The 14,673-nt window shown below is 44.0% G+C and overlaps 1 protein-coding gene across 1 annotated transcript in view; it reads left to right on the forward strand.

Annotated features, from left to right (window-relative positions):
- fam172a (family with sequence similarity 172 member A) overlaps positions 1 to 14,673 on the forward strand; it is a 148,190-nt gene that overhangs the window by 22,008 nt on the left and 111,509 nt on the right. The gene's annotated exons all lie outside the window — the stretch shown is intronic.

A 14,673-nucleotide genomic window follows, 5' to 3' on the forward strand; every position in this document is an offset into this window, starting at 1 on the left:
AAGAGAGACTGGGTAGGCTGAGTGCACTGAGGACACTGCATGTGAGATGTTATTGTGGAGCTAGTTATCAATCATTTTTCTTCTAGTACTTTCCTTTGCAACCAGTGTAAACTGTGACTCATCTTTGGTACGTTTGGTAGTTTTATGGGTCTCATCGTGTGGTCCTTGGTGGTACCACCACCACCACCACCACCACCACCACCACAGTGGTTAGCCTGGTTTGACATTGATGTGGCTCAATGTTTATTTAAAAAGCAGGCTTGGTTATTTTTGGGCTGTGGAAGGAGTTGTGGCACGTTCTTGTATATTTGACCTGAGGCTTGAATGGGATTGTGTGTCGGTGGCTGTTGCTGAGTTATTTCGTAGCTCCGATTTAGGTTTTACTGCATTCACTCAATTCAGTTGAACTTCATTTTGTGTACAATTTACACAGAATGGAAAGGAGACTTTGTCCCGTGGTCATTTGAGAAATGATATGATGCCGAACAATTTCTGCAAGCCACAGCATCATATAACAACAAGCAGACATTCATTCACAGGTGCAAACATAGACTCATACTCTTGAATGATACCATCACTGCACGCGCCTCAACCCAGAATTGAGGATTATATTGTTCTTGTTAGTAAAATGAAGCATATTCTTCAACCTGATCATCATCATTGCACAAGAAAACATTTATGCGTTCCCATAATGCCTGATTCTATAGTACTCTGAGCTGAGAGAGAGAAAGATGTAATGTAATGTAAAATATAGATTTGTTTGTCTTTTCCCACTGTATGATCACATCCCTGTTTATACATCTGTGTGTCAGCAAGCAAAGGGTGGCTCTGCCTGTCTTATTATTTTCATCCCCATCTCTGCGCTCATTTGTCAGCCCGGCCACGACTACCTGTGTAATTTCATCGGCCTGCTGTTCAAATTGACTTAAGGGAGATCCTGCTCTCCCTCTCCCCTTGTTCCCTCGTTTCGTCCATCTGAATGCCATAAAGACTTTCACTGCTGTGTAAAGCTCACTCCTGCTGTGTACAACAACGGGGGAGGTTTGTGTTGCGTGCCCATGTGTGTGCTTACGGATGATTTGGCTACCCCGAGTCTTTGAATTACAGTTACCCTAGCTGGTATTACAGTTGGAAAAGGCAGGGTTGCACTGCAGAAAGCCAAAGTGACAGCTTAGATGTAGAGAACACGGTGTGCGTAGTGCGAGTGTTGCTCATTCATCATAGTAAACAAGAAATCGTGTTCTTACAACCCTGACAAATCATCATCCTGGCATTTACCACACACATGCCTTGTACTCCGTGTGTGCACTGGAAAGACAAGCACACACTTTTACAGTCAATTCATGCTGTCTGCATCGATTATGGGCATGTTTGTGGTTTATTATGTCATACCATGAAATTTGTGTGGATGCGATTATAAGTGTTATGTTCAAGAGTGTAATGTTTACAGCTCCTATACAATCTGAAGAAAGAAGGTGAAATATTGATTGAACACACATATTCCTTAATTTTCAGGCAGGTAGCACCCAAGGAAAGGAATACATGTTTGATCCAAAACTCTCAAATGAATGAGCAGATACAGACATGACACATTATATTGGATTTACAAATTTAGATAAATATGGTGTTGGGTCAAATATTTCCACAATCTGTTGCCTCGATTGCGGCTCATGTGAAGTTACTCACGAGAAGTTGATTGGAAATTTAAAGCGTGCAGCAAAGGGTCAACTGGAATGCATTCTGCAAATATGTGGGGAGCTTGTGGCTTAACAAAACACATGAGCAAGCAGACACACATATACAGATAAAACAATGACTCACTACTAATGTAGTGTGTGTGCGCGCGTGTGTGTGTGTGTTTATGTGTGTGCATTGCAATTCTATGGTGTGTGTGGGCTTGCACATTCTTGTGTCAAAGCACCTCTCTGAAATATGCATAGCCATGGTCCTCGGAACTTCGCGTCAGCCTTTCCACTCTTCCGATGGGAAAAATAGCTGATTGCGCTGTAGTTAATCAGGCCCTTAACACAACATACATGCGCACACACACACACACACACACACAGCACGCACACACACACACACACACACACACACACACACACACACACACACACACACACACACACACACACACAACTTGAATCTCGGGTCAGCCTGTGTCTTACACACCATTTACACCCCATCACCTTACTCTGCCTCCCATATCCACCACACTCCTGTCAAAAGGTTTCACAATCTTTGTCATAATGCCATATGATGTTGACACATTAATAAGCTGGCAAAACGTATATAATAAATATTAGTTTTAAGTACCTACGCAAAGACGTGCAGACCGAGAAATCATACACACACAGACACAAATGCATCACATCGGGCAGAGGGTACGCTTGTGGCATTCTCCACAGTGTACAGTGCCGCCGGGTTAAGGGTAAGCTTTGCGCTGTGTGTGCAGGTCTCATGCATGTTGTCTTCGTGTGTGTGTGTGTGTGTGTGTGTGTGTGTGTGTGTGTGTGTGTGTGTGTGTGTGTGTGTGTGTGTGTGTGTGTGTGTGTGTGTGTGTGTGTGTGTGTGTGTGTGTGTGTGTGTGTGTGTGTGTGTGTGTGTGTGTGTGTGCACTTGAAAGTGGTTCTATTCCCATACCCTAGAGTTAAAATGACAGGTGAGAGGAGGATTCTCCAGCATCAACCATTGAGTGGGGGAAAGAGGTGGAAAAGAGGAATATGAGATGGAGGGTGGTCGGGTGGGTGGGTGGGGGAGAAGAAAATGCAGAGACATAGAAGGGTTATGATTGGTGGACAGAAGAGGAAAGACGGAGAGGGGAACAGAGAGGATTGAAGCCGGAAGAGAGAAATGAGGAGGACGAGGGAGTGCCTGCAAATGGGGTGGGACTGGCAGAGGAGAGACGGGAGTATAGAGAGAGAGGGAGAGAGAGAGAGAGTAGGCAGAAGGCAGGCGTCTGACAGCTCCACTACTGGGAGAGGGCCTCTTAATGACAGCTTATTCCTTCATGATTTCAATTCCTGACAGTCGACAGGTCTGCTTGTTGCATCATGGCAGCTGTATCATTACCTTCTGGCCCTGTCACTGCTCTGCATCCTGAGACTGAGATGGTGGAGGTGGAGGGTGGGCGCAGTGGGGTTTGGAGGGGATGGGGGGGGGAGTAAGAGAGAGAGAGAGAGAGTAGATTGTGAGGTTACAGTCAGAATAATTGAGGAAGGAGGGAATATTGAAAGGTGGGATGATTAGTTATAGTAGCTGTACGAGTTAAGAGTTGGACTTTCAACGTGTGCAAGTTTGTGTCCAGATTCAAAGAAAGCTTAGGAATGCTGTTGTGAGGCCTGAGCTCTCCTATATCACTTATCTGGTCATGACAAAATGACATTTTAGTACCTTTGTTCGTTTACTTTGAATCCCTTCTTTACCGTTATCGTTCAACTTTTCTTGCAGTCGTCATCTTTCGGTTTTGCAGACGTTAGCTATTGGCTACTGTGTGGTTAGAAAAACTTCCAAAGTAGTTTGTATTTGTCTGGGGTCAAAATCCCAATATATTTGAAGATGAACAAGTTATCTTTGTCAGCTACGCTCATGATTTATGTAGAAGTTCGGTTGGTGGTGCTGTTTTTCTTCACATGGTTTAAAAGTCTTCATCTTGTTTTCATTGTTTCTTATTCAATCTCTTTTTCTGTGCATTCCATAATAATTCAAATATGAAGGAAGTCATTCACAATATCCAGCCTGACAACTCTCTGAAGTGTTAACTGCATATGTGTATACACAGAACCACACATATAAACTGTCTGCAAGAACTACTTAATTCAATTTAGAAGTTGCTAGTACAAAAACAGATCTATAATCCCTGGAATGCCCCTTCCTTCTTACCCCCCCCCCCCCCCCCCTCTCCTTCTCTATATTTCTCTCTCTCTCTCTCTCTCGGACTGTCTGTCTCTGTCTCTCTCTCAATAGTGAGTCAGGCTCGACACTGGAGACCCTCTGGAAAGGAACAGGGGGGTGTGGTGTTTTCAAAAGTGTGTCAAAAGCCTAGGGGTTTGTATCTGCCCAGAATTTCAATGGGGGGGCTGAAAGGGGGCAGCGAAGCAGAAAAACTTAAACACAGAAATACTCTATACTATTTTTTATTTATTTTTTAGCTTGATGATGTCCACTTCAAAATCACCTGCACACTCTGGCATCTGCCTGTGCTTTGTCACAGCCCTCTCTGTCTCTCTCTCTCTCTCTCTCTCTCTCTCTCTCTCTCTCTCTCTCTCTCAATCACCTTTCTTCCTCCTCCTCCTCCTCCTTTCTCATTAGTTCCTCTAATTCCCCCGAGCTGTGAGTTAACCTGTTTGTATGTGTGTGAGCGTGGAGCCCGCCTACAGGCTACAACATTGTACATACAGTGCGTGTACAGCCTATCTTGGGGCATCAGGTGGCTACACAGGCTAGACAAGGTATCACTCTTTTTCAGCCAGCCAGGTTTAGCCAGAGGACAGTTTCTGTATGCGCGTGTGTGTGTGTCTGTCTGTCTGTAGAGGTCAAAAGATGCGCCCTCCTGCCATGGCCTTGTAATAGCAGCCCTGCAAGCAATAGCAATACACACACACACACACACACACACACACACACACACACACACACACACACACACACACACACACACACACACACACACACACTCACAGGCATACACGCACCTCCAGGTGGGAAGGTCCCAGCACATCCCGCAGCTCAGATCAATGCACTTGACACCTTCAAAGGAGGGTGTGGGGCCTGGACTTGCTCTGGGGTTAAACCTCTTTTAAATAGCATCCCGCGGGAAGGCAGCTGTCAATAACCCACCATAATTACCGGGGCCAGGCCCGCCAAGGGCTCGGCTGCACAGGCCAAATTAAAAATTGATCAGAGGGAGAGAAAACATTATTTCGTGGTGGTATTCCCTGTCCTAACAGCACTGCTGCAGCCGTATGTGAAATCTCATCAATTGAGGTCCGAGCTAGATATCTAGAGAGCTATTTATCTATCTATCTGCCCCCTTCGTCCAGATGAACAATGGAGTGCTGTCCCTGTTGTCGAAAAAATTTGCATGTTAAGTGTCTTTTGGTGTGCACGCCTCCGTGTGTGCGCGTACATGCGGTACATGAGTGTGTGCATACTGTATGAGCATGCAGCTGATTGTTATGTGCTCCAGGTAATCGTACATCATTCCCTGTCTGTGTCGTGTGTGTGTGTGTGTGTGTGTGTGTGTGTGTGTGTGTGTGTGTGTGTGTGTGTGTGTGTGTGTGTGTGTGTGTGTGTGTGTGTGTGTGTGTGTGTGTGTGTGTGTGTGTGTGTGTGTGTGTGTGTGTGTGTGTGTATGTGTGTGCACGCCTTGTAGCAGTATATTGATTGTGGTCTCATTGAGTTTCTCTTGGCAGGGAGCCTTTATTTGTCAGTCAGAGAACGATATGAAGAAGATATGTTCATCCTCAGGCTTCCTCTAGGAAAACACACAGGCTATTGTTTCACAAGACACTGATAAATGAGAATGACAGTTTACAATGGGTTTCAGCTATTTTCTCAACACACACTGAAGGTAAAAGGTCATAGCACATGGTTATTATCATTGGATTCTGTATGTCATGCGTGTAGGACGTGTTCTTCGCGTTCAGTATTAAGCCCTATTTAAAATGGATTTTCTTTTGGGAGGTCTTGTCATTATCATAATTACCAGTGGCATCTGTAATTTGCATCCATTGCAAATCTGCCAGATACTTAATTCACTCAAGTGTTTATGGGGCAGCATGCATTATGACATTTTACATTTGGGCTAAGAGCAGCGGTTCAAGGGAAAACACACAGCACATTTTGTGGTGTTAATTAGTGTTGATTGGCCTCAATTAACACAGGAAGTGATTTTAAGACTTTCAGAGTTACAGTAAATGAACTCTGGGAATTTTCCTGTCCAGATATCACTTATTTTGTGTAGAGTACCTCAAGATTTACTCACATAATACATGCAAATTGCATTAGAGGATTCCTCCTCTAAAAGTAATCCAATTTGAATAGTGTGACTTTAAACATAGCGCTTCAGATTAGTTGTTCCCAAAGTGGGGGCTGCAGCACTCCGGGGTGCCATAAAACCTGGCCAGGGATGTGGCAAGATTTGTTTTTCATTTTTTGTGGTTACCTTTTGATAACATTGTATCCCACTTTTTCACCAAGAATATAGCTAAAATAAATGCAGAAAATAGAGATTTACTATGACATTCTCAGCTTAAAGGGGTGCATGAGAGTGTGTTTGTGTGTCGCTGTGGTGCCATTGTTTAAATAAAGTTTGGGAACTACTGCTGTAGTTTAAAAAACTGAACTGAATGACGAGTTCAGATCTAGCAGTTAGTTTGTTACAGTAGTTTAAACACACTCAAAAGGGGAAAAAGGAACTTTTACTTTCTGAATGTACAGTGTGTACACAAGCGTTCTAATATACTGTATACGCGCTGCTGAGAGTTGTTTGGTGTGTCAGTATGATCACGCCACCATGCTGCTTGGGGGATGAGGATGAAAAACAAAAGAAAATGAAAGAGGAAGACTTTGATCTAATTGTGAAACATTATTTGGGAGTGAACATTTTTTCAGCCCACGTGTGATAATTGACTTTATCTTTTTTCCTCTTTAAATTAACAAATTATACCATCAAAAAGGCTTTGTCTCTGTGTGAGTTTGTGTGTGTGTGTGTGTGTGTGTGTGTGTGTGTGTGTGTGTGTGTGTGTGTGTGTGTGTGTGTGTGTGTGTGTGTGTGTGTGTGTGTGTGTGTGTGTGTGTGTGTGTGTGTGTGTGTGTGTGTCTGTGTATGTGAGGTGGGTAGTAGGTCATTTGCAGCTGCAGGCTGTGTGTGTGCGTCCCAATGGGAAGGTCTTGTTTAGTCTCTCTTCCAGTGGGCCCCAGGCAGTGTGTGGTGGATACCTCCTCACTCTCTCACTGGGAACACTTCTCTATGGCCAATGCACAGACACACACACAAACAGACACACACACACACACACACACACACACACACACACACACATATAAACGACACACACACACAGAAAAAATCATTCCACAATATTTTGCACAATTTGTCAACCTGTGCAGCCGCACTAACTGACAGCGGAAACATTTTTTGCTTGTGGGTGGATGGGGTACCGTATGAGTTTGAGTCAGTTGATGTTACGTGCAGACACACACACACACACACACACACACACACACACACACACACACACACACACACACACACACACACACACACACACACACACACACACACACATGCATCCCCTTGTAAATTTTCCATGTATCCTCCATCGCAGCAGGTTTGCTGAGGTTAAAAGTGCTGAGCTGTGGATGTTCCAGGAGGAAATTGAGTTTTGTGAGGAACTAGCGCTGAGCAGATAGGTGACCCACGGTGAATTTACACTGCACTACACACAGACACACACACACAAACACACGCAAACACACACACACACAATCAGCCACTGAGCATCTCTTAGGGTCAAAGTTGAAACCTGCTGTAAGCTCTCCAGTGCCAGTGTCATGCTCCTAGACTGTGTGCTCCACCCTTTGATCGATGAGAGGAAACTCAGTGCTTAAATAGGGGTTACCAGGGTCCTGGGGGGTACACTAGGGTTAGAGGCAAACAACAACAAATCTTTCAGCTAATAGTTTTAGTGCCGACTCTGTGGTTAGAAATGAAAATAGATGCTGTGGGGCTGCTCTGGTTTTCTGTAGAAATTTGAGGTAACTGATATAAGAATGATATATTGTTTGTTTTATGCCGACAACATGATGCTGTTCAGCCGTGTAAACCAGCTTTTCAATAATTTGGCTCACTGAATTATTTGTTATTAAGTGATAGGTCATACATTTATTAGAGGCCACGGTTTTATTATGTGTTTATCCGTATGTGTCGGGGCCTTCTGGCTGTCTGCTTTTGTGTTTTTCCTGTCTCTGTATGTAACCAGACATCAAGGAAGGAATCTGTATTTGAAGGCTTATCTGTCATTTGAGACTGATATTGTCCTGCATTCTCTGTGGATGTGAAATGTACATTTCAATACATCAGATCAGGGCGGCGATGGCGGTGTCTGTGTTCCAAGATATGTGTGCTTTTGTGTCGGAGCGAAGGAAAGAGAGAGACAGACAATGAGGAGAGATGGCATCTGTGATCAGATTTGTTCTGCAGCTCTTTTGTCTTCTACAGCTCAGTGGGTCAGTAGATAACTGTTTGTTTCAGTATGTGTGTCTGCCCTGTGTAACAGCCATCAACTTGGGTTAAACTTTGGCACAAAAAAGCATGAAATCCATGTGTTTAAGCAAAGACGAGTTGAAGGTGTACAGTATTTGTCAACAAATATGTCTTCTCCCATGAAGACACATTTGATATAATTACAGCTGTGTTTACTATATTGTCTCTTATTAACAGTTAACATAGCAACCTCCACTTTTGGGAGTTCTAGTTGTTGACAAATACATAAATAAACATTTATACCTTCTGATTACTACATCATGGTGTTTCATAAACCATTTTTATTCCATATTTATATACTGCTTGTAAATGCTAAATAGGGGGACTTAAACTGTAGGATGTACCATGTTACCGATGTAAACACACTAGATTTGTGAATTACTTCTCTGCTTCTGCGTAATGCTACAACATGCTGACATCAGGATCTGAACTTCTTCACCGCACAACAACTATATAACACATATTTAGATCCGTTTATAGTTTATCCATCACTTTTTTTTTTTGTGAAACTTGTCATCAGTTTCATCTGAGTCAACACCGACCTGTGTATTTGGTGTGACTCTCCTCCCCTTTATCTGGTGTTATGGTGCTCCTGATAGGTGTTATTATCCTGCTGTATGCTGACAGCCTATCCCTTAACCCTCTTAGGAGCACACTATGCCACGCTTGGCTGACTTGTTTGCGCTGATGTCAAGTTTTAGCGGTTAGCAGGCGGTTACCATATGCCACTGTGCTGCTGTCGCCCCCAATGTCAGTCAAACGAATGTCAACCTGAGCTCAGAAACACAGTACACCACGGCGCACACCCAGAAACACAGCGACACACACACACACACACACACACAGTCACTCATACTAACATACTGTACACATAAATAAACTTGCCATAAAGCAAAATGCAGGAGGAAGAACAAAGGAATGTGTTTGGGATGCCAGGATAGGACAGTGTGGCTTGTCTCCAGGAAGGCCCTGACATGCTGCTCTTCATCAGCTGACTGTAGGAGTCAAGTATGAGGCAGAGAACTGCCTGTAAAACATAGACCTAAATATTCGCATACATAAGAAGGAGATGAACCCTTTCATAGTCTAGTTTTGGTTGCTAATATTTCTAGCATTGGTAATGACCAAGAAATGAATTAACCCATTATTTGATTGAAACCACGCTTTGATAAACTAACAGCCTACCATCAGGGGGCGATCAAGATGTTTTACTTTACTTAAAGGGGAGCTGTCATGCCGCGGCATTCTATGAAAAGCCTTCCTGGATGGTGACAGTCCAGAGTAGCACACTGTGAAAGTGAAACCAATGCTTCGTTCATTTTATGGTGGATAAAAAGTCTTGAGCAAGGATTTGTCTATTAGCATGAGTTTAGAACAACATCGAAGTGAAAGCAGTGCTCTGTTTATTTAAAATGTGTAAATTGTGCAATAAAAATATTTTGCACCTTAAGCAATGAATAATGACAATTAGAGTTGCAGCTATTAGTCAACTAATCAATTAGCCAATCGACAGAGAATAATCCATTTTTTTTGATAAGCTATTAATCAATTTTTCATGCATAAATGGCAGAAAACGCTTTTTTAAGCCTCTCAAATATGAAGATTTCCTGCTTTCCCTGTTTTATATCATATGGATCTGACATGTATGGTAAATCACTTTGAGTGGTCAGAATACTACAAAATGCGCTGTATAAATGAAAGTCCATTTACTGTTAAAAACCCTGACAACTATGGTTGTAAACAACCAAACACGGGGTACTGCAACTGGGCCTTTAACCCCCCTCTCTTATGACCTTTTATAATTTGTGTCGCTCGATCAGCACCTCTCTAAGGATCATATTATCATCAGTACACTCTACTGACTATGTTCATCAACTCAACCCTAAACCTCTTTAATCCTCTCCCCATCTCAACTCAAAGGTCCTGATATTAAATGTATACGATTTCTATCCTGAGTGTGGATTTGATGCTCACATGAGGTGCATTTCCACACTTATTTTCCAAGCTAAATGAGCTGTCTTGTCTATCAGGAGCCCTAGTAGATAAGTGTTACCATAGTGGACAGAAAAGTATCATGTTTCAGCTTTTTACAGAGATTGTTACAAATGATGTCCTTTGTGAACTGTGAAATGATAATAGAACAGAAGTTTGCTTGGACAATGAAAGCTTTTCCTGTGCTGGCACCGTGTGAATAAATCTGTCAATGGCAGACAAACCCAAATCAAGATTTACGATAGCTTTAATGCTGTATATGACCAGAGTGTGTAAGAGAACTACCAGCTGCTCCAGGATAGCCGCTCGCTGCTCCCAACTTGGTCTTTGCGCACACGTGAGAAATCCTGCTTCAGTTCACTCCATTACAAATGTGGCAAATTCTGCCCTTCAGTCAGGATTAATGCAATGCAAAGGGATATGTGTGGCATTAAGAAAGGAGAAAAAAACAACAAACATAAACACCACTTCCAGAAGCCACACAGATGGGTATCCAAGAGGCATACACCGAATACATCTGCACACACATGCATGCAAAAGTGCACACACAGATACACAAACTGACATTCACACACTCGCACATCTGTCCATAAATGAAAGCCCTTTTATCATTCTCAAAGATGTTTTCATTTGTGATTGCCCATCACCAGAAAGCAGGATATAAGTGTGTGTGTGTGTGTGTGTGTGTGTGTGTGTGTGTGTGTGTGTGTGTGTGTGTGTGTGTGTGTGTGTGTGTGTGTGTGTGTGTGTGTGTGTGTGTGTGTGTGTGTGTGTGTGTGTGTGTGTGTGTGTGTGCTGTGTGTGTGTGTGTGTGTGTGTGTGTAGCTACTGTACATTATGTCCTTCACACCTGATGAAAGTGTACCTCCCCTGTCTCCCTGCCTCCCCCCTCATCCCCTCTGTATCCATCTTAAGATGTTTGTGGCTGTTTTCTGGTGTTTGGCTCTTTGTTCAGAGAGGCGGCGTGGCCCCGCAGCTCTCTGTTCATTTTGACCTTGTACAAACTCAACCTTCCCTCTCCCTCCTGAGTTTCTCTTCCTCTCTCCTTTCTCTCTCTTCTCTTTCTAAGGTTCTTGTTTCCTGTTCACCTTTCCTGTTCGCCTCTGTGGCTGTTTTTATCCAAAGTGCAGTGCAGTAGCCTTTGGAGTCACTGTCTCTTTGGCCTCTGACGGATCAGGATGGCAGTGTGTGACCATGGAGGATTGGGCTGTTTCTGCATTCTTCCTCTTGGTATCTCTCTCTCCCTCTCTCTCTCTCTCTCTCTGCTCCCTCTGTATCTCTCTCCGCTTCCCTCGCTCTGTCTAAATTAAACACTAGTTAAACTGCTGAGCACTAGCTTCGATTGGACAGTGATAAAGAAGTAACATTATTGTAACAGTAACATGACATGGTGCTTTACAACCCCAGGGAATGACAAGGGAGAGAGGCGCCGTAATCCTTTTTAATTTCACTGATATCATTGTAATAAGAGGGAAAGAGGAGGAGGAGGAGAGAGAGAGCAGGGAAAAGGGAGGGAAGTGAGATGTCTCAGACCAGAGACTGTGCTCTAGCTGACTGCAGTGTCTTGTGGTGACCTAGTTGCAACCCCTTTGAAGTCCACAGGCTGATCTCTCTCTATAGGCTGCAGAGGAGATTTGCTGCATACAGCTTTATTAGACCGGCATAGAAAAAGAGAGAGAGGTGAATCAAATTCATGGGGTCTTGAACCGGCCCTAAACCTCCTCGCCACAGACATATGTGCACATGTATTCTTAAGGTGTCCGTTAGAACACGCTTTCAAGTGTGCATGTGCTGTAGGATGCGTTTTTGGCTCTGACTGTGCAATTGCAAGCCCTCTCTCTCTCTCTCTCTCTCTCTCTCTCTCTCTCTCTCTCTCTCTCTCTGTATGTGTGTTTGCATGTGTGTGTGTGTTTGTATGTAGCAGGTATTCCTTTTGGAACATGTAGCTGTAATGGCAGGCCAAACAAAGCCTTTATCCTTTAGTCCGCCACATAAGGAGACAGTGTTTCATTGTCAGGAGAGCTGACCTAGAATAGTCCAATCACTCGACATCCAGCCCCCTGTCTGCCCTCTCCTGTGATCACCATGCTGCCAATGCCGCAGTCTATACTGTGTGTGTGTGTGTGTGTGTGTGTGTGTGTGTGTGTGTGTGTGTGTGTGTGTGTGTGTGCGTGTGACCCAGTTCAGTCACTGGTGTCGCCAGGCTTGCCCCTGGTGGTGAGGGCACGCATGTTAGGGCACAAAACCCTCTGATGTGTGTGTTCTGATCAAGCACAACTGTAGATTTCTTATAGCTTCTGTGGTTTGGAAATCTATTGGACAGGAATTATACAAGTTTGATCCCCAACCTTTTCTGTCTGTGTGTAACTCGCCGCTGCTGCCGTTTTGATTAAGTTTGTGTACAGTGATTTACATTCAGCAGGTGTCTTAGAAGAGTCAGAGCAATTACACACAGGTGTGTGTGTGGCATAGGGAGTTTATGGAGACACACACGCACACCTTCTGACATGGCCGCCCAGTGAACTCTCAGTTATTATCTGGATCCTTTCTCCTGCACCCCATTGAGAACCAGTGTGAGCAGACATTCACTGCTGTGGGCATGCTAACCTTTCTTCTCCCCCCTTGCTGCACAACACAATGAGACAGAGACACACGCGTTTGTTCAAGTTGGGCTTCAATTAAAAAATCCACTTCACTTTTTTTTTTTCCCACTCCTTCTTTCTCCTTTTTACTCTCGTCTTCCTTTCCCTTCCTTTGCCTTCTTTTTTGAAGTTAGCCTGGGGCCTTGCAGAGCCTCATCAACCCTTTGCCTTGGCTAGATTGCATACAGGTACCCTCTGTGGCTATTTCAAATGACTTAATTAGCTTCTGAGTGCGGCGGGTTGGTAGAAGCCTTCTCTTTCTCTCCCCTATTCCTCTCTCTCTCTCTCTCTTACTCTCTCTCTCTCTGTCTTCAGAGAGAGAGAGAGAAAAATGATTGAGCACATGTGACACATTTAGTCCCTTGCCGTGTGGTTTCACTTTCTAGGTCATGCTCCGGCTGTGAAGCTGACTGCCTATTACCTCGTAGAATAAGATGACACACACTGAGACATGCAGAGAGACAGTGTGCACATGCATCCGTATACACACACACACACACACACACACACACACACACACACACACACACACACACACACACACACACACACACACACACACACACACACACACACACACACACACACCCCCCCTCCCCCATACATGCACAAGCTACATACATGCTATGCTTAGTTTGATTGTCACTCTTTATCTTTAGCTTAAGGCTACATCTCACCACCGTTATTTGTAATTGATCTACTTTTCATTGATGCGATATTTATTAATTCCATAGCCAAATAAAGGGAACATTTTGGTTGCTGTTTGCTAAGCTAGTTTGGCACTTGCTTGTTTGGAGGCTTAGACACAAGCCAACAATGTTTTGTTGTGTTAAGTCCCCATGCGTGAATTCCCATACACACCAATGATCAAGGTGTGCGCTTGTGTTCAGACTGTTGCCGTGCCTGTGTTTTTTTATCGGTGACAACAACGTCAAGGGCATGCCCCACTGCACTACAAAAAATCCATGTTGCCACATCCATCTCAGCCCTGATACCACACATGCACCACATATACATTACACATGGGCACTGCAGACACTCATATACACGAAGTAGCATGTCTTTTCAGCTCCCCTTCCAGGGGACATGGAGAAAACAGAAATGTGTTGGATGTTTCAACCTTTGTTGTCCTCTGTTGTTGTTCGTGGCTTAAAAGCAGAGTCTGTCAGACTGTATACAGCGATGCAAGTGGTAGCAGTCTTCCAAAATGTCAGTTTCGCAAACAATCACAAACTGCGTCAGAATGTTTGTCAGTGACAGGTGATTGGTCCCTGTACCTCTTTTAGCATTGTAAACTGTCAAGGTCTTGAAAGTCAGCTGGCGAGAGTTTTTGCTCCATAAAGCTTTATTGTAATGAAGTGCCTGATGGAAAGATATGACCACAAGGATGTGATCAGTGATGGTCATCACTGACTAAATGAGTTCTCTCACACCTCAGGGTGGGACCAAGATCTCAGGGGGTTTAGGAGAGCAATGTGCCTGTTAACTTCTGGCTCTCTGGTCCAGCTATAGCTTGCTGGCTAGCTTCAGGCCTGTCTTAAAAACCTGTGCCTGCTAAATTAAGTTTGGCTGTGTGCACAGCCTGTGGCACCACACGCATACACACACACACACACACACACACACACACACACACACACACACACACACACACACACACACACACACACACACACACACACACACACACACACATATGCATTTACAGCCGCTTCAAGTCAGGCATTTACCCATACCAGTGTGCAAGAACACACACGCGCACACACACAC

Source organism: Anoplopoma fimbria, chromosome 13 (genome assembly GCF_027596085.1).
Source record: "Anoplopoma fimbria isolate UVic2021 breed Golden Eagle Sablefish chromosome 13, Afim_UVic_2022, whole genome shotgun sequence".
Lineage (NCBI taxonomy): Eukaryota > Metazoa > Chordata > Actinopteri > Perciformes > Anoplopomatidae > Anoplopoma > Anoplopoma fimbria.